The sequence below is a fragment of the Myotis brandtii genome, unplaced genomic scaffold (assembly GCF_000412655.1).
Source record: "Myotis brandtii unplaced genomic scaffold, ASM41265v1 scaffold28, whole genome shotgun sequence".
Taxonomy (NCBI): domain Eukaryota; kingdom Metazoa; phylum Chordata; class Mammalia; order Chiroptera; family Vespertilionidae; genus Myotis; species Myotis brandtii.
Genome location: NW_005360676.1, coordinates 3103243 through 3127441, shown reverse-complemented (window position 1 = coordinate 3127441; position 24199 = coordinate 3103243). Strand labels below are relative to the sequence as shown.

General features: G+C 36.4%; 1 protein-coding gene across 6 annotated transcripts in view; it reads left to right on the top strand.

The window, feature by feature from the left end:
- The window catches only part of EPHA5 (EPH receptor A5), a 305704-nt gene that overhangs the window by 125 nt on the left and 281380 nt on the right, over positions 1–24199 (top strand). The window lies entirely within an intron of this gene.

The window sequence follows — 24199 nt, the reverse complement described above, 5'->3', positions numbered from 1 at the left end:
AAAATCCACTGGCCATATTCGTTGTTAAGAGAGGAGGGATGTGGCCCTAGCCGGTTTGGCTCAGTGGATAGAGCGTCAGCCTGCAGACTCAGGGGTCCCAGGTTCGATTCTGGTCAAGGGCATATACGTTGGTTGTGGGCACATCCCCAGTAGAGAGTGTGCAGGAGGCAGCTGATCGATGTTTCTCTCTCATCGATGTTTCTAACTCTCTATCCCTCTCCCTTCCTCTCTGTAAAAAATCAATAAAATATATTTTTTTAAAAAAAGAGAGGAGGGGTGTGTGTGTGTGTGTGTGTGTGTGTGTGTGTGTGTGTGTGTGTGTGTGTGAAAGTGGGCAAATCAGCTCTGTCTGGGAAAAGCAGGCAAATAGGGAAGGGATTTCAATGACTGAATAACAAATATGTGATTTTCCTCTCTAAGTATTCCTGTGAAGAAATGTGAAGTTACCTTAAAATTTCAGATTAAAGCAACCAACAAACTTATACAATTGATTTATCTTCAAAAAACAAGAGTTGAAAAAAATAAAAAGATTTGCTGCTGATTTGCCCTTGGCCTGGTTGAATAAGAAATAGTGAATATTGAATAGGAAATAAAATCAATTCAAACACTGGGAATAATTTATTTTGTGTTTCTTCACTACATTAAGGAATGTAAATATTATAAGAAACTCCTTTAAAATTTCATTGAGATTAAAAAGTTATCAGATTATTAGAAACTATCAGGGAGAACCTGGAATGGATTGCTTTTATTGGGTCAGGAATCATTAAAAGGTTTTCTTTTAATTTTTGCATTTTTCTTTATTGAAAATTTTCAGAAAAAAAATGTTTCATTGGAACATTGCTACAATAACAGTTGTATTTATTAGTAAATTATTTTACTGGTGGTTTGGTTGGTTGGAGTGTTGTCCGATACACCAAAAAGTTATAGGTTCTATTCTTGTTCAGGGCACATACCTAGGTTGTGGGTTCAAATCCTGTCAGGGTACCTATGATAGGGAGGCAACCAATCAATGTTTTTCTCTTATGTTGATGTTTCTCTCTCTCTTCCTCCCTCTCTCTCTTAAAAACAAAATAAAACAAACAAAAAAAACCAACCAAAACATATCCTTGGTTCAGGATTTAAAAAAAGTCTTTTGGGTAAAAATTAAGCCATTTTCTAACAATATACATGTTAGTGCATTTATATACTAATGATCTTAATAAATAGATTACATTTAAAAATATTTCATAGCTATCAGTAGATGGAAAATGAAAGCATAAGTAAAATATTGTGACATAAAATTATTATATTACACAAGAAGTATTAACTCAATTATAATAGAAAAATAAAGCATAATGTTGTTAAAATGATTGGAAAAAAGACTATTTCTAATACAAAGAGATTGTATATTTTTAAGGAAATCAATGGTGCAGAAATCACATACAAAACTGAGTAAATATCTCCCAAAATTTCTAGTTGCAAGACCCAATGCAACATCAGATTTACCCCCATAGTTAAACCTTTCCTGGATAACTCTGGAATGGAAACTGGAGAAATACAAAACTAGATTCAAAGAGAATATGACATATTTTATCAGAGTTTTCAAAAATTAATTTCAACCCAACATATCATCCATATTATCAGATGGGGCAACTTAAAATATTTTTTGGTAGGATAACTTATTTTGTTATTTATGAAATGGAGCATAAATTGTGAGTTATAGTTTTGCATAAAGATCAAATAAGTGGGATTGAGAATAGAGCTTGGCACAGTGTTGGCACTCAGTAAACATGCTTTCTTTGATCTTCATTTGGGGGGTTAGCATGTTTTTATTGAATTTATTGAGGTTACATTGGTTAATAAGGTTATAGAGGTTTAAAGTGTATAATCCATCATCTGTATACTATATTGTGTGCACATTACCCCAAGTCATGTTTCTTTCCATCACCATTTGTTCCCCCTTTACCCTCTCCTGTCTCCCCCACCTCCATTTCCCTGTGGTAATGACCATGCTGTTGTATGTCTATGGTCATTACCACAGGGAAAGGGGAGTGAGGTTATGAGGGTTTTTGTTTTGTTTTGTTTTTTCTTAATCCCTTCACCTTTGACCTTCTATTGCATTTCTATCTCATACTGAGATCCACATACCAGTCCATCAGGTTTTTGTTTGTTTGTTTGTTTGTTTGTTTTATCTATAAGTATATTTACGCGAATCCGTTGTCAGCAGTTAAAGATTGGGAAAGTTCATATAAAGTGAATTTCGAGCTTTTCTGTTTAGTTGGAAGTTTCAGAAAACGAGAGTTAGCAGCCTTTTATAATCTCCACAGCCCAGAGCTGAGGAGAGGCTGCTTTCTAAGAGAGTAAGCAATTTCTCCTGTTTGATTCAATTTCTGCCTGGTGCTCTCCACCCATTTAAGTTGCAGTATGTAATGCTGGCATATTTGTGGAGGCAATTTTTAGTATTTCACATGCATCAGGATTTTCTGTTGTTTTAGGAGGGACTTTTTTTTTTAATTCCACTTATTGTTACATGTTGAGATAGAGTCCTTCTAGTTTTTATTTTTATTGTTTTGACTGCTTCACCTGAGTTAGGACACATCATTTAAATTTGGGCTTTAGCATGTGCTTTTTAACCATAGTAGATGAGATGGTGTGTGTGTGTGTGTGTGTGTATGTGTGTGTGTGCCTGCCTCATGGTAAGAAGTTGAACTCTACTCTTTTTTTATTCTGGACAATGTAGAAGTACTATGTTACAACAAAGTTTAATTTTATGCAAATTTAAGGCATTTATTCATTCCACAGATATGTAGCAGGCACTTGGTACGAGCCAGTTTCTGTTCCAGGCACTGGAGTGACAACAGTGAAGAAAACAAACAAAATTTCCTGATATTCTGGAGCTTGAGGCAGCATTATTTTGAAAAGGAGTAATCATAATGTTAGAGTAATGTTGTAGATGAAGTTCTCTCTAGGCTTTTTTCTCTATATACTAGAGGCCCAGTGCATGAAATGCATGCACGGGGGGGGGGGGATGATTCCTCAGCCCAGCCTGCACACTCTTGCAGTCAGGGAGCCTTCAGGGGATGTCCAACTGATGGCTTAGGCCTGTTCCCTGGGGTAAGTGGGCCTAAGCGTCCTTCAGACATCCTTAGCACTGCTGTGGAGGTGGGAGAGGCTCCCGCCACTGCCACTGTGCTTGCCAGCTGTGAGCCCAGCTCAGGGCTTCTGGCTGAGTGGCTCTCCCCCTGTGGGAGTGCACAGACCATCAGGGGGCAGCTTCTGCATTGAGCATTTGCCCCCTGGTGGTCAGTGTACATCATAGCGACCAGATGTTCTACCGTTCAGTCGATTTTCATATCAGCCCTTTATTATATACGATGTACTAAAGATGACAATGTAAAAAGAGAAACTTCATACTGTTTTTGTAGAAGGGGAAAATGAGGCTCTGTAAGGGTGACTTCCACAAGGTTATGCAGCTGGTAAGAGGCTGAGTCCATTTCAAACCCAGGACTTTCAGGATACTGGTTGTTTTAAACTAGAGGTGAGCTCCTCTGAATGGGTAGGTCTCCAGAGACATGACCAGGTTCTGGAATGTGCCCAGATTTCTGGTTTACATAAAAGAGGAATTGGTGTAGAAGAGAAATTCACCTCAAAAAAAGTTTTCAATGAGGCAGAATGGGTCTCATTCTATCCATTGCTAGATCATTAGTATTTGAAACAAAATATAACACATATATGTTCAAATATATGTTACAATTGTTATAGCACATGTATATATTAGCTAACTACATAATTAGGTAAATAGATTGATAGATAATTAAAAGGATGAATCGACACCATGCTATATCTTTAATTTTTGTGACCTCTGTGGAGCTCAGCTTTCCTATCTGTTAAGTGGGATGGGTGGCTATTATATCATCTATCCAGCATTGTCGTTTTTAGGATAAAATAAGAAAATGAATTTGAATGCACCATGTGATTCTTAAACCACTAAAGAAATAGAAACGATGATGATTGATAAAAAAGCTGCTTCTATATTTTTGTTCCCAAATATAGCCAGAAACCAACATTTTGGTAGTTAAAAGTAACAATCACTCAGCTATGTCATCAGCATTTGACTATTACATGAAATAAGTAGACTTTGAGAGATTTCATACCTGAACTTCCAAATGTGGAACTAGATTCTCTAATCTCACTTTGCATGAAATTGAGAAGAGGATTGTAAATAATTTTTTTTATTTTTGCATAACTTGTCTTTAATTTTAAACAGTAACAAAAACAAGCAAAACATAGACTAATGCCTTATAAATTGATGTAAATTATGCATAGTTACCCTCAGTTCTAAATTTCCCTGTTTATTTGAGTAAATATTTTTTTCCTTCAGAGCACCTTTTAAAAATAATTTATATCGAAGTTCTCAAACTTTTTCAGCCTCAACTCAATAAGACATGATTTTAACAGTGATAGCGATTCTGAAGAATAGAGCTAAATACTAAATAAAGAGGCATTGAGATTCCATTGATTTTTGTGATGGACTCTATTATCATCTATTTTTTATGTTTCATATAAGAGTTCACTTTAAAATACTCATAAATTTTGGATCCATATTTTTTAAATTAATAGACTTTAGTTTTAGAGACATTTTAGCTTCATCGAATAATGAGCCTTGAGTATGAAGAGTTCCTATATACCACCTCAATATACTCCTCGTCTGTTTCCACTATTATTAACATACTAGAGGCCCAGTGCATGAAATTCGTGCACGGGGGGGGGCATCCCTCAGCCTTGCCTGCACCCACTCTAATACGGGACCCCTCGGGGGGATGTCCAACTGCTGGTTTAGGCCCGATCCCACAGCCGGACATGACTCTTGCAATCCAGGACTGCTGGCTCCTAATCGTCTCTGCCTGCCTGCCTGATCTCCCCTAACTGCTCCTCTGCTGGCCTGATCGCCCCTAACTGCTCCCCTGCTGGCCTGATCGCCCCTAACTGCCTCTGCCTTGGCCCTGCACCCAGGACCTTGGCTTCCCTCCACTGGCCGGCTGCAGGCACCTGGGACCCGGACTTCCCTCCCTCTGGCAGACCACAGGCACCCGGGACCCTGGCCGGCCTCAGCTGCAGGTGCCCAGGACCGTGGGCAGGCGGCTTCACCCAGGCCTGGCTTTGTCAGGAAGGATGTCCGGAAGATGTCCGGTCTACTTAGCATATTACCCTTTTATTAGTATAGAGTGTAGTAGTGTGATACAGTTATTATGATTGACAAACCAATATGAATACATTGGTTTAATTAAATGCTTAGTTTATATAAGAGTTCTCTTTCTGTTGTACATTCTGTGGGGTTTAAGTATATAATGACATATACTTATTATTACAGCATAATACAGAACAGTTTCATGGCCCTAAAATCCCCTATGGTCCACCTATGCATCCCTTGCCTCCTTCCTCCCTCCTTCCTCTCTGACCCCTGGAAAATACTGAGCTTTTTATTTCTCCTTTTTTTCCGCTTCCAAAACATCAAGTAGTTTTAATCACAGTATTAGCCTTTTCAGATTGGCTCCCTTCACTTATCAACAGGCATTTAAGGTTCCTCCATGTCTTTTTTTGGTTTAATAGAATATATATATATTTGTTATAGACCATCTCTCTATTTTTTTTATACCCTATTGTGAGATTTTTGAAAGTAGCACTATCCCATAACCATAGGCAGTCCATTTCTGCAATTCTCCACTTTCCTATTAAATGACAATAGTTTAGTAGCAAACTCCATGTCTAGACTTTAGAAAAAGATAAGCAAAACCTGTAAGGTCATAAGTATTTTCCTTAAAGGTAAAACTTACATGGCATTTAAATCCCATTTCAATTAAAATTATGAAAGTTTTTAGAATAGATGAACAAACCTCATAGCAATGCATTAGTTTGAATTTTGATTGAATCATCTGCCTGAATAAAGGTAGACCCAATAGGCTTTTTCTAAAATAAGTATTTTCTCACTTAGACTTGCCTCTTTTTCTTCTGCCCTTAAACTGTCAATCTCTTTTTCCATAGTTCCACCAGCCTATTTGTTCACACCCTGAACATGTGTTTTGCTTCCTTCTAATTACATTAGAGTTATTTCAGTCATCATCTGGAACATTTAATATTGATTAATCTATATAGTCTAAGCATGGATATAAACAGCCTTGTTTCCTGGACATTTTTATCAAGTGTTTTCCAGGCTTATACTTATGAGAATAAAATTCATGGTTATGGTTTTGGTAGGAGCAGATTATGTTCTTAGGTTTTAGAAATTCCGCTATTGCTCTTTTTTTCATAGGTTGTTGTTACAAATGATCACAAGATACACCTGCCTCCTTTGCTTTGGTGGAAGAGGCCTTTTCCCTACTGAGTTCTCTGTATTTCCTGTAGCACACAATGGGCGGGCCACCACACTCCCCTGGGCATCACCTATGAGTTGTATTGCAGGTTCTGCCTTTATTTTTGCTCTATTATCTTTGTCCAGCCATAGAGGATAAACATTATTTTGAGATATCTGTTTATGCTGAACTTAGGCTATTGGAATCATTCATGATAATTTATTCATTTGAGAGAGATTCCAATATTGACTTAAAACATATTTGTACTAAAATGGAGACAGAGTAAATAACCTGTTTTCTGCCCTCGGGGGAGAAAGAACAAGCAATAGTTCTGCATAGAAGATACTTGAAAACAGGAGCTGATGGCATTTCTTGCTTTATTGTCACTTTGTTCTATTTTATGATTTCTTTGAGACAGAGAACCTGTGTATTTACTTTTTGAAGTTGAAAATAACTCAGGTTTAGATTATTCAACATGGACTGTGAGGACATGAGGTGGGCTCTCTTGAATTCAGAAAGACAAACTGGATGTTCTTTCTGATACTCAGATTTTGGCCAATGTGTGTGTGTGTGTGTGTGTGTGTGTGTGTGTGTGTAGGTTTTGTATATGGTTCTTTCTTCCCAAAATTAAAGGCAAAGACTGAGGGGAACTTTTTGAACACTGCTAATTTCAAGTTTAGGTTGTGATCATGCTGAGTTTTGCTAGAACCTTATTTTGGCTTTGCTTTCTGTTGAAGAGAGGAAAGATAATGACAAGCATTGAGGCCCACGTTGAGCATGAAGAGGCTAATAAAGATTAAAGTAATGCTGAAGTGGGTAAAAAAAAGAGAACATATTAGTGGGTATAGAAAAGCTTTTTATTTGGACAGTGATAGAAAAGTATTCTAAAGGGGATGGATATTATACTATATAATGCAAATGCCGGTATAATGAAGAACAATTCTGTTCCCAAGTACTTTGTATTCATTATTTTTTAGAAAAACAAAAAGCACATACAACCCGTGAGGTAATTAAGATAAATAATTTAAGGAATTCAAGATAGTCATTAAGCATACACTGAAGTTTAGAACAAGCACAATTTTGCATTTAGATTTCCTACATGGAAACTTAGCAATTATGAAGAAAGTTCTCTAAAATATCCAACTTTGCTTTGGCATATGAGACAGATGTTGTATTTATTCTTTGATATTTGCAATAATGTTGAATGACTTAGCAATAGTCACAGTGTATTCCTGCAGAGTAGGATTGAGATATGCAAGTGTTGTTTGTCACACTATTTATATATTCAAACTCACTAAAAATAATGCATTTAAAACACTTTTCCCACATTATAGGAAAACTTAGAAATGTAAACTGGAAAATGACCTTTACCCATGATATTCTTTTGTTAATCCCTTTTCTTTAACCTAACTGCAATTGAGTTACTCAAGGCTCCACCCTTCAGATGGCAATTTCAGTTCTAGTCCTTTAGAAAAGTATGGCTCCAGGACTGATTCTGTTTCCCCCTGGCAGCAGACCATACTGCTTTTCCTCTCCATCCCTATCACTGCCTACTTCTCCCAGCCATGTTATTCCTATTCATCACCTTGTCTATTCTGCACAAACACTTGATTCTTATGATCTGTTCCTTGTTTAATGGCTTTTCCCCATTGGTCTATATAAGTAACAGGGAATGTAAATGTGAACCAAGAGTCATATGCAAGTGACTGTCACCAAAGAGTCACATACCATTTACTGTCACCTCTCCTGTCATGTGCCACACCTGTGTATACACTTGCATCAAACGACCATTTCCCAAATAATTTCCACCTGTTTTATATTGGTTTCTAATATTTCCCTCTTCCTCATCTACATTAATAAAAGAGAAAGATGCAAATTGATCATACCTTCGCTATGCCCACCAGCCAATCAGGAATAAGTATGCAAATTAATACAACAAAGATGGTGGGTTAATTTGCATACACAGGCGCCGTGTGGCTAATGGCGGGCGACAGGGGGCGGGACACTTGCTTAGTTGCCATGGTGATAATGCAGGCATTCTGCACTTCCCCAGCTGTTCTGGGCCTCTGGGAATGCGTGGGAAGGCAGAAAGGTGGCTCCTGCCAATGCGAAGGCGATGCTAGCAGCCAGGAGAAGGAAGGCGCATTCTTGCAGGAATCTTTGTGCATTGGGCCTCTAGTTAAATAAATGGGGATTTCTGGGTCTCTGTCTAGATGTTTATCTGCCAAATGATATAGTCCATGTGAAATCTGGGCCTAAAATCCTTTTCCTTCAGAAAAATATTCTCTGCTCTCAAAGTTATATGCACCAGTTTCCATATGTGAATGTAATGATTTTTTAACTCTCTTCTTTCCATTAATTAATGAAGATGTTAAATAAAACTGGGCTTTGCAGAGGTCTCCAGGGCCCAAACACCAGGTCTTTTTCTGAGTGGTTTGATTTCTGTTTATCATGATCTCTCTCTCTCTCCCTCTCTCTCTCTCTCTCTCTCTTTCTCTCTCTCTCTCTCTCTCTCTCTCTCTCTCTCTCTCTCTGTTTAGCCCTACTCATTTCTCAGCTGTTTTCAATTCCTGTGACAGTGCTCCTAAGCAAGTCAATTTGAATTAATTTTGCTAGCAAAATGCTTTATGGTTCTGAGTACATAATCCCCCTCTCCTACAGAGAAAAAATATACTGTAATCATTCAGCATTCCTATTGATTATTTCCATTAAAGGCAGCAGGGGGAGAGAGAATGCTCAAGACTCCTCTGTGTTCGAGGTTTTTTTGGAGGCTTTTGCTATTCATTGCCTATTCTCTATCTTTTTTATGCCGCTCAGTGCGTGCATTAATGCCGAACGTGATGGTCCAAACTGCTCAGCCTGAAATCTCTGTCCTCGGGAGCTTAGTTGTTTCCATCATTGTGATCTCAGAGCCCAGCACTCTTTACTCCAAATGACCTGATTTCTCTCTTCGTAACTCCCCAATTTCTACCTCGAGTGTTTAGCATAAATTAGTTGAAATACTCCACCTTCCACTCTCCATATAATCCATCTTAATGCCACCCATTTTTAAAAGCCCAGTTGAAGTTAAACAACATGAAACCTTTCATTACCATTCAGAAGGGTGACCCCTTCCTAGGCTGAATTGCTATAGCATTTACTGTGTATTGAACACACTAACAATTAGATATGTGTAGTATTACCTATTGTTTCTGTGAACACTGAGAGCTTCTCTAATGTAAAGACCTTTGATCTTTAGTGTGAGCATGCTGCTCTATGCCTCAACTGTGAATTCACATGACTGATGGATACATAATTGTGCATCTATATTTTTAGGAAGTGGTGGCTGCTGGATGCAAAGACCACACAGTTTTTGCTAAAAAATAGAATAGTGAATGTGTCTTTTTCTCTCTCTCTCTCTTTCTCTCTCTCTCTCTCTCTCTCTCTCTCTCTCTCTCTCTCTCTGTTTAGCCCTACTCATTTCTCAGCTGTTTTCAATTCCTGTGACAGTGCTCCTAAGCAAGTCAATTTGAATTAATTTTGCTAGCAAAATGCTTTATGGTTCTGAGTACATAATCCCCCTCTCCTACAGAGAAAAAATATACTGTAATCATTCAGCATTCCTATTGATTATTTCCATTAAAGGCAGCAGGGGGAGAGAGAATGCTCAAGACTCCTCTGTGTTCGAGGTTTTTTTGGAGGCTTTTGCTATTCATTGCCTATTCTCTATCTTTTTTATGCCGCTCAGTGCGTGCATTAATGCCGAACGTGATGGTCCAAACTGCTCAGCCTGAAATCTCTGTCCTCGGGAGCTTAGTTGTTTCCATCATTGTGATCTCAGAGCCCAGCACTCTTTACTCCAAATGACCTGATTTCTCTCTTCGTAACTCCCCAATTTCTACCTCGAGTGTTTAGCATAAATTAGTTGAAATACTCCACCTTCCACTCTCCATATAATCCATCTTAATGCCACCCATTTTTAAAAGCCCAGTTGAAGTTAAACAACATGAAACCTTTCATTACCATTCAGAAGGGTGACCCCTTCCTAGGCTGAATTGCTATAGCATTTACTGTGTATTGAACACACTAACAATTAGATATGTGTAGTATTACCTATTGTTTCTGTGAACACTGAGAGCTTCTCTAATGTAAAGACCTTTGATCTTTAGTGTGAGCATGCTGCTCTATGCCTCAACTGTGAATTCACATGACTGATGGATACATAATTGTGCATCTATATTTTTAGGAAGTGGTGGCTGCTGGATGCAAAGACCACACAGTTTTTGCTAAAAAATAGAATAGTGAAAAATACATCAAAGTTTAGATTTAAAGGTTATCATTCATTTGGTGTCATGTAAGTCTGAGTCAAGAACACTTTAGTTATACAATTTATTTTACCAAAACACTATTACATGTTTAGCGCTGAGATTACTTTGAGAAACAGGACACAGTTCCTGTGCTCCACTATTCAAGTAGATATATTTTGAATGATGTCCCTTACAGCTATAAAATATACAACCTGCACAAACATATACACAATTCTATGGGCCTCTCTCCATTGAGCTCAATCCAGATTCCTAATTTTCATAGACATTTGCCTCCTTATAGGCAGTGTGGTTAACATGGAGAATTTGAAAGCAGCTACTCCAGTTCAAACTTTGGCTTCACTACTTACTACATAAAGTGTAGCATTTAGTTATAAATAAATCTATAAATAATGTGTAATAATACTACCACTGCACAAATTTCATATAAGGATTTTAATGATATAATGAGGCACCTTAGCACAATTCCTGGCTTATACTAAGGAGTCATTGTGATGTTGCTATTATTTTTTGTCTTAGTTTTTGTTCTCAATTTTATTTCCCCCAAGAGGTACAATGTGACCATGATAGATGCATAAGGTCATTATGTCTTGACCATTATCTTATTCTCTTCAGGATATTTGAACTAAATTGTAGTTGAAACTTAAAGATGTGAAAGTAGCCCTGGTTGGTGTGGCTCAGTTGGTTGGGCATCTTCCTGTGCCCTAAAGGGGTTGCAGCTTCTACTTTTGGTCATGCCTAGGTTTCCCGCTGGATCCCCAGTAGGGGGCATGCAGGAGGCAGCTGTTCATTGTTTCTCTCCCCCTTCTTCTTTTTCTAAAAATCAATAAAAAATATTTTAAAAAATATGTGAAAATATATTCACTTGTTAAATAAAGCATCTAAATTAAAAAAAAATTGAGAGATTTTACTAAAAGTCACCTGGCACTTTTATTTTTAGTACATGTATAAAGTTTCCTAAAACAATTGTTTTCTACAATTAATAAACAATTAAAATCACACATTTCCATTTGTGAATCACAATTCACAAATCAAAGCAGGAATGCACACTAATTGTAACAAGAAGCAAAAATTCACAGTGAAGGAAGGAAACAATTATCAAAATAGAAATTATTTATAATTTTGTTGATTGGTGGGTGCTATGGATTTTGTGTCCCCACCAAAATGTATATGTTGAAATCCTAATGCCCAATGTGATGGTATTAGGAGGTGGGGCCTGTGGGAGATGCTTAGGTCATGAGAGTAGAGCCGTCTGGCATGGGCTTAGTGCCTGCCCTTAAAAAGGAGTCTTCGGAGGGCTAGCTAGCCTTCTTCCGCTGTGTGAGGGTATAGTGAGATGTTTGTGACCTGGAAGAGAGCCCTCACCCAACCATACTGACACCCTGACCTCAAAATATCACCCTCCAGAGCTGTGAGACATACATTTCTATTGTTTATATCTATTGCTACCCAGTCTAGGGTGTTTTTATAGTAGCTTAAACATAGAGAATAGTTAGCTTACAGAAATCAATAATAACTTAACACTCAAAATACCATTTTGTATACATCTCTTTAACATAGAACAGGAGTACAATGATGGCCATAACTGAATAAATATTCTTTATATTCAAAACAGATTGTTTTTCTGCATTTTCTCTTAAATAAGGTATGGAGAAATGTTTCATTGAAAAAATTATTAAAATAGAATGCTATGACTACAGGCTTAGTTACCAAGAGGTGTTGGAACTTTGTGAGTTGTCCAGATAACTGAAGCTGATTTAGTCGGGGTTTTTTGTTTGTTTGTTTGTTTTTTATTGTGTTGGTCAAATTTTAATTGTTTTCAAGTAACAAACTCTCCTCAGCTAGCTTAAGAGAGAGAAAGGGACTTATGGTTAACTCAAAGAACACAAGGTCTATTGATTTTTTGAAATAATGAAACCAAGGAATTGAGCAAGCTCCCATGAACGAGGCAGTAGTCACCCTTTGTCTCGCTGGTTCCTGCTTCTAACTGGCCCTTTCTTCATTCATCTCTCTAGAAGCCAGATTTCTTTGCTTCATTTTGCCCATGGCTTTTCCACAATTCCAAATACGATCTCATAATGTAAACGAGCAACTCAGACTAACTGGGAATATTTGAAATTGCACATAGATTTTGAAGGGTTCCATTTGGTTCAGCTGTACATCACTGACGAGACATCTCTAGCTGGGTTGGGAGAGGGGATACGATCACACAGCCTAAGTGTAGCTGTAGCTTTTGGTGACTATATCTGCTATAAGGAGAGCAGCGTTAAAAATAAGTTTCTGGGCTTCATCTCAATTACTGTTTCTTAGGAATTCTGATGAAACATTTCATTAAGTATGATGTTTTTTCATATAATGAAATTGGTTTAGTTATCGAAATAATTATTAATGTCAAATATTTTATTCTGAAAATTTGCAGTGAAATGAGTTGTTTTAGTGTGTAATTTTCATCATGCCTAAAAAGCCTGATCTCTAAAAAAATACAAATTTTTTATCCAGCTTTCAATAATTTTACTTGAGTGGGTTAATTGAGTTTTTAAAAGTTTATTTGATAATATTTAATTGGTCTACATGATTTATTTAAAATCTTAGTATTTCTTGTCACACTATTGTTAATTTTAGACTGCTGTCATTGATTTTACATCTTTTGGTTATTAACATTCTTGTCTGTAACACAAATATCTCTGTGCCTTCATGCTGCTTTAACTGCATATCCCTGTCTGCATGTGGTTATTATGAGTAGGCATAAAACTAATAGCAATCATCGCATTAGCTCATTGTTTCCTTAGAGTCCAAGAAAATCACCCTTGTGATTGCTGACCTGGTTCTGAAAGTCCCTCTGCTGCACCTAATGTCAAGTCTCTTCCTTAGAAGCAAATTATAGATACCAAAATATAGAAGCAAGAGAGGAAGGCAGTCTTTACTATCGATCTTTACTATGCTTTGCTTATGTGGAATTTCCTTACATGATTACGACACTTCCAAAATGTTATTATGGATATTTAATGCCATAGATTATGCATCTGTACTTATTCAGAAAATATATATTCCAATTCAGCTTTACTGCTTCTCATTTGACCTAGGACACATAATGAAAACAGTGTATATGCTTCATGAATGCCTAACTTAATCCTTCATGTATCCTACTCTACATCAGACACATCAGGGCAGGGCAGCTGCCACGGTGTCAGAGAAGTTTCATTTTAAACAGTTTTGCATAGTTGGGCATGCATGGGCTTTTAGTTGATTATAACATGCAAATATGTAATAAGCCAATGAATCACCGACTCTGCTGCGATTACAAATTATTCAAATAATGCAAGATTATTCAGTTTGTGTCACAATTCCTTCCCAGTCTGCACAATTAAAGGTATAAGGATGAGTATAATCCCGAGAGATAAAGTCATTTCATTAAACAAGCTTTCCTGGTTTACTGTTTGCTTTATTTTGATGCCAGATTGAATAATGGAATTTCTAAAAGTAATTAACAGTTGTGATAGTATATTTCATTTATATTACCATATGATTTTGAAATACTTTTACATTCTTAAAATATATATATTAAGGTTATTATGACCACTCATAACATATATAATTTCAATATTAATGTCAGGAAAATTAATGTGGTTCCAAAAAGTAGCATTAGTATATTAACCTGGAAGGTGAAAGGCAGATATCATGTCATCAGATGTTGATAGCGCTTTCTAGCTAGCCACAATCATTCGCGGGGCTTGTGGCAGTATTATTGATTAGTGCACTGAAGTTCATTCCTTACAATGCTATATATTGTGTGTCTTCCTTTGAAAGTAGAAATGAGAATAAAGATACAACGTCATATATGCAAACTAGTAAAATATTGAAGATTCTTTTATGTACCTTCTCCACATCTTCAAATGGAAAATTTAGGATAGCATTGTGAAAAATAATAATTGAACCATAGGATTTTATAGCTGGGGATCTTCATGGTATTAGACAAATGTGGTCATTGTTTTCTAACACACTTTAAAGAGTTACCCTTTAAAGTGAATTTAGATGGTAAAAACTATGAAAACCACCACCACCACAACAGCAGCAGTAAAAATGACAACGAACTATAATGATAACAACATGAGTTCACACTGAGTTAAATTTATGAATTGTTCCAAATTTACCTCAGTTGACACATCTATTAAAAATGAATTGTTGATAATTAATACCCATATTTTATGCTTTTATGGTTCTGACTTTGATTTAAAATCTAACTGAATAAACAATTATGATATATACAAAGGTGTAAACACTCATATTAGTCCATAGTTAGAATATGTGTAAATCTCATGAAGAAAGCACATCTATGATTCTAGGTGGGGTGATCAAATTTAAGAATTGAGGTGTGAATTGATGGTTGGAGATTTTAGGCACTGCTATGAACTAAATATTCCATATGAATGTGCTTACCTCATTCATACGTTGAAATCCTAAACCTCAATGCCATGGTATTAGGAAGTGGGGTCTTTGGAAGGTAATTTGGTTAAGAAAGTAGAGCCCTCAGGATGGCATTATAAGAAGAGGTAGGGGAGAGCTTGCTTCCTCTCCCCCTCTCTGCCATACAAGGACACAGCAATAAGGTGCCCATTTACAACCAGGAAGCAGGCCCTCAACAGACACTAGATCTGCTGGCGCCTTGACCTCCAGAGCTGTGAAAAATACATATTTGTTGTGTAAGCCACTCAGTCTGTGGTGCATGAGCTAACTAAGATGTGCCAATTTCTATTTTCCTAAGAGAATAGCAAGGTATAATGTGGTCAGATACAGAAAAGGCAGCATGAAGATGGGAGAGTTCGGTCTCCTGATTAAAGAACACATTCTGTAAAATGAATATGTATTTACTAAATAAGACAGACTTAGGATGCAGATAACTTAAGGAGAGCTAAAACTCCTGAATTGATGCCCAATATTTCCAAAAGTAATGTTTTACTAAAGATTGTTGGAAACAGAAAAACGTGTTTTAAGCCAAAGGGGTTCTATACTCAAGCAAATTTGGTAAATATTAAATTAAATGGCATTAAGCAGGCTTCTCTATCTGCTATATTATACTAAGCCTTTAATAAATTAATGAGCATGCAAGTTCTCCCAAACTGTTTGATTAAGAAACATCTTACCCACTATACTTATAAAGATTTTTATTAAGAATGTCTAGCGACCATAGTTTAGAAAACATTTTATTAAAACAATGAACTTGTTCTCCTTTTGAAACCTATCTTAATACAATGATTTAGAGAAATGTGAGTAAAGGAACACTTTTTTCTCCCCTTTTTTATAATGGCATATGGAGCAGTGCCTTAAGATCACTTTCTTACACATGCCTGGAAAATTTGCCAAAGGCACCATTATAAAAATGAACTAGTCTGCCACTGGAAATTAGAGCCTGTACATAGTTTCTAATATGGTGAATGGGCCACATCAGGCTTGTTCTACAATTCTATGCAGACATGCAGTGACCTAGACATGCAGTCTATCATTGGAGAGGATTTCAGGTCTACTTTTCTCAAAGATCAGTGACAGAAATTCCTTCTTCATCTCTTTAAATTGGGAATTCAATAATCTATTTAACTCATACTCTAATTAGGTAGCTATATAATAAGAGCTAATATTTATGGTATTGTTCCTTTGTGGAACAAAGAAAGAAGCCTTATAAAATCCCACTGGAAAATCCCACTGGAAAGTTATATTGAACTACTACTAGTCTTCTAAAAAAAAATGATGTGCCCTAGCTGGTTTGGCTCAGTGGATAGAGCATCCACCTGTTGACTGAAGGGTCCTGGGTTTGATTCCATTCAGAGTCAGGTACCTCGAGTGCAGGCTCCATCCTAGGTCGTAGATGGGATATGTGCAATGGCAAAGGCAACCCATTGATGTGTCTCTCTCACATTGATGTTTCTCTCTCTGTGTGTCTCTTTCTCTACTTTCCACTCTTTCTAAAAATAAAAATAAAAATCAATGGGAACATATCCTCAAGTGAGGATGAACAAAACAAACAAAACACACACACACACACACACACACACACACACACACAAAACAACAACAACAAAAACACAAAACCCGCTACCAAACTTACATATCGGGTTTTGGATTTTATCTGTGTCAATTGGTGATACCAAAATCAGTCTAATTATTTTTAACTGTAAATTAAATCAGTTACTAATATATTGTGAACAATTTATTATCATATAGCTACAACCACAGCAACAAGAAAACTTAAATTTACCTCACTTTTGCAGTGGCCTCCTTTTGTGAATTAAGTGAAATAGGCCTATTACTAAGTCTTTCTATAAAGGAGAAGTTTGACTTACCACATAGAAGAAATGGGAGAGAAATATTAAGCACTTTAAATGCTTGGAATCTTAATATTCCTGAATGCCATAGCTGGCATCATTTGATGACTAGAGAAGGTAATGATTAGCCTCCTTTATTACAGACTGTAGGATTGCATCTGTCCATGAAAAGAGATGCATATGTATCAAGTGAAACTTCTTCATAGATGTGTGTTTTCTATACACTCATGTAAAAGACAAGTCATGCCCTAGCTGGTTTGGCTCTATGAAATAGAGCGTCGGCCTGCAGATGAAGGGTCCTGAGTTCGATTCTGGTCAAGGGCAGATGCCCTGGTTGTGGGCTCGATCCCCAGTAGGGGGTATGCAGGAGGCAGCCGATCAATGACTCTCTCATCATTGATGTTTCTATCTCTCTTTCCCTCTTCCTTCCTCTCTGAAACCAATAAAAATATATTTTTTAAAAAAAGACAAGTCATTTTATATATTTTATATGATAAATGGACAATTTCAGAAGATAATTCATTTTGCACAATAATTCTCTTTACGTGAATTTCTCTTCTATTATCTATTATTAGTAGATTTCCCCTACAACATAGCTCCATATATTTCTTTTATATGCAATCATTTATGTATGAGAACACATACTATAAAGCTTAACACTATAGTACCCCCTTATCCACTTATTCACCTCCTAAGACCCCCTCCACTGGATACTTGAAATCTCTGATAGTACCAAACTCTTTATATTCTGGTTTTTTTCCTATATATACATACCTGTAATAAAGTTTAATTTTTAAGTAAGACATAGAAATTAATAACAAAAACTAATAATAAAATAAAACAATTATAAAATACAACTTTTATAAAAGTTATATGAATGTGGCATTATTAAGTAAAATAAGGGTTACTTGACACAGGGACTGCTCTACTACAACAGTCAATCTGATAACCCAGATGACCAAAAGTGACTAATAGGCCAGTAACGTATGCAGCGTGGACATGCTGACAAAGGGATGACTCATTTCCCTGGTAGGACAGAACAAGGCAGCTGGAGATTTCATCATGCTACTCAAAACAGCATGCAATTTAACACTTACGATTGCTGATTTTGGGGATTTTTCATTTAATATTTTGGACTGAGGTTGACCATGGGGAATAAACCAGAGAAAGCAAAACAAGGGAAAATGCTGTTTTCTTAGTTATCTATATCTTAAATATCATTAATACTCTAGTTAATAAGAACCATCATACAGAGTAAACTCAGAAACCCAAGGAAGCCATTTTATCTGTGCTAATGATTACTCTATAGTTGTTTTAAATGTCTATTTTGTCTATTTAAGTTATCAAAATTTAAGTTCTTTTACTGATGAAGTGATTTTCAATAGTTTGTACCCATAAAGATATCTATCTTCAACATTATTAAAATATTATGAGCAATAAAACAGTGGGGTTTATTTTTTATGAGTTTAAAAAAATGCAGTTTTTAATAGCAATAAATGAAAGTTCTTACCCTCCTCTGTAGCAAGCATGTCACATTCTGCTGTGAATTTGTGAATTTCTAATATGAAAGGCATTGAATAATGACTAATAAACCTCAAAGCATTCAATATTAGGTTTTCAAATGCCAACAAAATTGTTTTGTATTTAAAATAATTCAATAATATTGTATTCTATCTTATAATTATTTTATGTTCTCCTGACTTTTTACCTTATCCTGAAGAATAACAATTATTTTTATCTCTATTATTGCACATTTCTACAGGTTTTTTGGCCAAATTCTGTTTTCCTAGTTTCTGATCTATGTCATGATTGGTAATAATGAAATGTTAGATTAGCTATTAGATCATGAGATTATTGTAGGTTTTTGTCCCTTATTTGTTACTTACTGATGGTGTGAATATATATGCACTTTTAGCATTTCTAAAGCTTTAATTGGAACTTAGAAATTTTGTCAAATAAAATCTTAAGCTTTCATTGTGAATTATAATAGTTGCCATAGTGCTATCAAAGCACATGGTTGTTAAAGCACAGAGTTCATTTATTTCCAGGAACCACATATTCTATATCAGAATCTTTAATGTTATTTCATTAAAAATGTTTTATTATATTGTTCTATGACATCCTATATAATAAAGAGGGAATATGCTAATTGACCATCACATCCTCACAGGATGGTGGGGCCCACAGCCACAATATGACGGCACCCAGTCCCCTCAGCCCCGCTGGGGGGGGGGGCCTCGGGTCCTCCTGCGCCCGCCACTGACTGAGGCTCAGGCAAGCAGGGCTGGCCGAACACAGGAAAGCCTCTGATGGCAGCTGCCCAGCCATCCAGGGCCGGCCCAAGGCGCAGGCAAGCCTCGGATGGTGACTGTCCAGCCTCCCAGGGTCTGCCGTAGGTGCAGACAAGCTGCCAGTGGTGGCTGCCCAGCTGCCCAGGGCCAGCCCGAGGCTCAGGTAACCAGGGCCAGCCGAGGCTTGCGCTGCTGGCAGTGGCAGCAGAAGAGGTGTGATGGGGCATTGCCTTCCCCTGATTGCTGGGTCGCCTTCCGCCCCTGAGGACTCCCGGACTGTGAGAGGGAGCAGGCTGGGCTGAGGGACGCCCCCTCCAGTGCATGAATTTTCATGCACTGGGCCTCTAGTTCATAATAATAGATATGACTATTTCTATTATATGATGAGGCAGAAATATTCCTATTCAGGCAGTCATTATGAAGCCACTGACCTTCAAGTTTTTGTGCCTTGGTCTCCACAGAGTGCTATTCTGAATATAGAATTCCAAAATCCTGGAGTCTCCTACCTCATATAGTCATTTTGGAAAGCTATAAGAGAGACAATATTTCATTATTAGCACTTACTACAAACCCAGGACTATATTATTATATTATATTATATTAATTATATTATATTTATTATATTATATTATGCCATATTAATTTCACAGTTGTATGCCTTCTATGATAGTGTAGGTGTAATATGAGAAACATTCAATAGTCTTTCTTGTTCACTGTTGTTTCTCCAGCAGATAGTATGTGACCAATATAATTTCTGAATGAATAACTAAAAAATGATGTGTTGTTATTATGAGTAGTTATACTGTTCTTCACCAGTGATTTAAAAATTAAATTCAAAACACCCTTAGATCAAAACCCATAAACACCCTCTGTCATCTTTATTTTTTCATTAAAAAAGAGAATTCTAAGACAAAGAGATTAACCAAAGAACTTATATGCATATATGCATAAACCATGGACACAGACAATAGTGGAGTTGGCTGGGTGGGAAGATGAGTGCTGGTGGAGAGGGGCTAAAAGGGGGAACAGGAGGACATATGTAATACTTTGAACAATAAAGATAAAATTTTAAAAAGAGAGTTCTAATATCAAAAGAATAGGCATAAAATCCCCAAATAAAGAATAATGCATTAAATTGAACAAATTGCTTTTATGAAATACCTACTACTTTTTTCTTAGTTCATTAAGCAATAGTGAAGACATTGTTATGGTTCATTGGAGATCATTTAGGAATGATGTAAAATATATATGTTCATTCACAGACTGGGATACTTGACTTACTGTTCAGAAATTTTCAAATCTGCCATTTTCCTTCTACCTTGAATACACTTTGGCATATTCACCCAGGTTCATATGTGACCAAATAAACTAAATTAAAGTTTGTTTTTCTAGAAAACTTTTATACAGGTATGGTATTTACCGTTATATCTAACTCTGTATCTACCCAGACCCTAGTTGGTAGATTTAATTAAGAACTGTAATATATTTTCAGTTTATATTTGAAAAGTATATAAAAATACTGTTTAGAGTTGATTTGAAACAAAAAAGTCACTTTTCTATAGAAAAAATAAAAAAGCAAACTGAACAGAATGCAATTATGTAGGACTAATACAAGGATGCCTAGAAGAAGTTGGGCCTGCTTGAATAATTTTAACCTTAAGACACTCATTTAAGGTTTAATCATACTCCTTAGGCTTCAGAAAAATAACACCTAAGTGAAACTTTAAATGGAGAACTTAATGGACTATAGCCTGTCCTATGAACTCAGAGTACTGATGGTAATGTTTATGCCCAATGCTCCTTTTCTGTGGTTTTCAAATCTGACATGCTCAGAAACACATCAACATATAGGCACACAGATACACACAGCCAAGTGTTAGATCCTGAAGAGCATCTAGAAGATTCACAGGATTAAATATGTCAACATGCTAGAAGCCCTAATATAAACATCACATGCTAGAACCCTGTGGTAGAGCTTTGGGGATTAACCCAATATTTGAACTCACATTCTTGTCCCAGGGCACCTGACTATATATTTCTGGTCTGGATTTGAATTTTTCTCCTGTATTCTGATTTCAGGAAAATTCTCGATTTTGGTTTTGGTGCATTCATTCATTTGCTCAATGAAATAACATTTATTTTAAATTTGTTTTGTACTAAATACTGTGTACATAGACATGAAGATATGAAAGACAAACTTTGTGCTTCTCATAGTCTAATGGAGAAAGCAGGCTGTGTATACTAAGTAATGTTAACATTATCACCCACTTACTATGTGCCAGTGACTGTAATTGGCACTGGAGAATCAAATATGGATATCTTATCTCCATTTACAAAAGGTTTAAAGTCTAGAGTCACTATATCAATCCATTTATTGGCTCCCACAGTAGTATTTCCCACTTCTGAGTCTAGGCGTCTTCTAGGTTGGTGCATATGGTCATGGGCTGCATATGTAAAGAAGGAAACAATTTGTGTAAACAAGTGATGTTCTCCGATGTTTTCATTTCATCTTCTCTTGTTCAACTTCCTTAAACATGACTGCAGTGTTCATTACTCAAAGTAGCCTGTATCCTGATTAAGGGGAGGATCATTTTTCCAGTGTCTGAGGTTAGAAATTACTCCATTGCTTTTCCTAATGAGTTTCAATATATCATGGAAAAAATGATTACTTGGTTCACAGATTAGATACATATGAATGTCTGGTTATACATATGGAAGTATTGAAGTATGTTCCTCCCTGAATATTCATTCCTCACTTTCTGCTTTTCCTCCTGTCTATCTCTAAGAGAAAAATTCATACCACCTTGTGTTTTTCTACTTTTCTCCCTCTTATGGGAAAGGCATTGAAACCTCTAAAAGTTTATATCAAATCATTATCTGATTCTTCAAGTTACATGGATTGTTTGTAGAGTAAATGTCTTTAAATTTTTCTTTGTTGCAGAAAAATCTTAATTTCTTTTCTGGTTTAGCATACTGGTAGCCCAAAAATATTCAACCAATACCATGCTCTGCATTCATTTGGCAGTAGTACACATATATAAGTTGTTAAGAACTGAAATATTATTTTGACTTTGAGTCTCATAAAAAAGGAAACATTGCATCCACCAACAGATAGGAAATTTTAAGTGATTGTTCATTCTGTGTAACTGTCATAAACAAAATATAAAGACTACGGAGACCATAGCTAAAATGTTTTTTTTTTTTAAGTTAAGATGTAACATATCTCCATAGGCAAACTAATAGAATGGCAATCATTTGCTTACAGAAAAAAAACAAAACAAAACAAAACACTGAATAGGATTTAAGTGTCATGAATAAACATTACATTGAATTGGCATTTGATTAACTTAAAAAATAATGTGCATATAGATTTTAACTTGAAGAAGGGGGACCAAGTTTTTAATTTAACTCAACTTCTTTCTCTGTATATATTGTTTTGGTCATTACATTTAGCATTCTCAAATGTTAGCCAGCAGCAATCTCAGACAGTGAATTTCAGAACTTAAATATGTTCAGAAATCTTAAAGTAAAAAAAAAATATATAAATATAATAGCTAATGGCAATGAGTTGTGTCTTATATAAACTAAGGTATGATTCTTAAGAAATGAGCTGCATGTAGGAGAAAATATTTATCTCAGATGACAGAAGAATAGGCTGTATCATGAGAGGAAGTTTTGCTATCTGTTTCCTTCGTGCAGATGGTTTTGGTGAATTTATGCTTGAAAGATTTGAAAGGAAGAATCCATTTAACAAATAGGTATTTAAAATTCAAGTATTGTGCTGAAGGATCCAAAATACAGTGTTCCTTCCCTCAGGAAACTTTTTGAGAAACAGGTACATGATAAATGTCTATGATTCAGTGTACTATAGTCATTCACATTTATTGGACATTTTTATAGAAATCTGGATAGACATCAGACTCACCAAAGAGAGACTGTGTGTGTGTGATGAGAGGCAAAGAGCCAGAACTCTGAAGTGATACTTTCATAATCATAGCTCCACAAGCATTAACTTTCCTAATTTTCCCATTTAAATAATAGCTTCCTCATTGGACCTGATAAGAATAACCTGTGTTAAAACATGTAAAATATTTAGGAAAGTTCTAGGCACATTTTAAATTCTGAATAAATTTTCAAAAATTATTATCAGATCTTATATAATAAAAGACTAATATGCTAAGTGTCTGGTCGTCCAGTCAGCCGTTCAACCAATCAAAGCATAATATGCTAATGATATGATAAGGCCGCTCAACCACTCGCTATGATGTGCACTGACCACCAGGGGGTAGACAGTTGACTGGTTGACCAGTTGCTATAACATGTACTGACCACCAGGGAGAAGACGCTCTGACTAGTAGGTGAGCTTGCTGCTGGGGTCCAGCCGATTTGGACTGAGTGAGATGAGCCGGACACACTCTGGAGCCCTCCCATGGTCCCACCCTGGATGGCCAACCTCCCACGTCCCTTCCCAGCTCTGATTGTGCACCAGTGGGGTCCCTAGGCCTGGCCTGCACCTCTCATAATCTAAGACCCCTCGGGGGATGTCAGAGAGCCAGTTTCGGCCCGATCCCACAGGCCAGGCTGAGGGACCCCACTGGTGCATGAATTCGTGTACCGGGCCTCTAGTATCAACATAATACATATTCCTGGAACTTAGGATTCCGTAAGTCATGTATAAGTACCCATAAATTGGTCCACTAGAGGTGGTATGACTAAATTGACAGTTAAATCAATGTTTAGAAACTTCTGTTTTAGGTCACGCAAATTGTGTCCAGGAATAAAATAAAGTAGGAACTTTGCAATAGTGTTATTAATTACAAGAAAAAAAAATAAAGACATACTAGTATGGATAAATATTTTAGAAGGAAATAAAAAGGAAAGTGAAAAAATTAGTAGGTTTTGCAAATAGAAATATTAATATAAGGTTTTTTGCATATATATATATATATATATATATA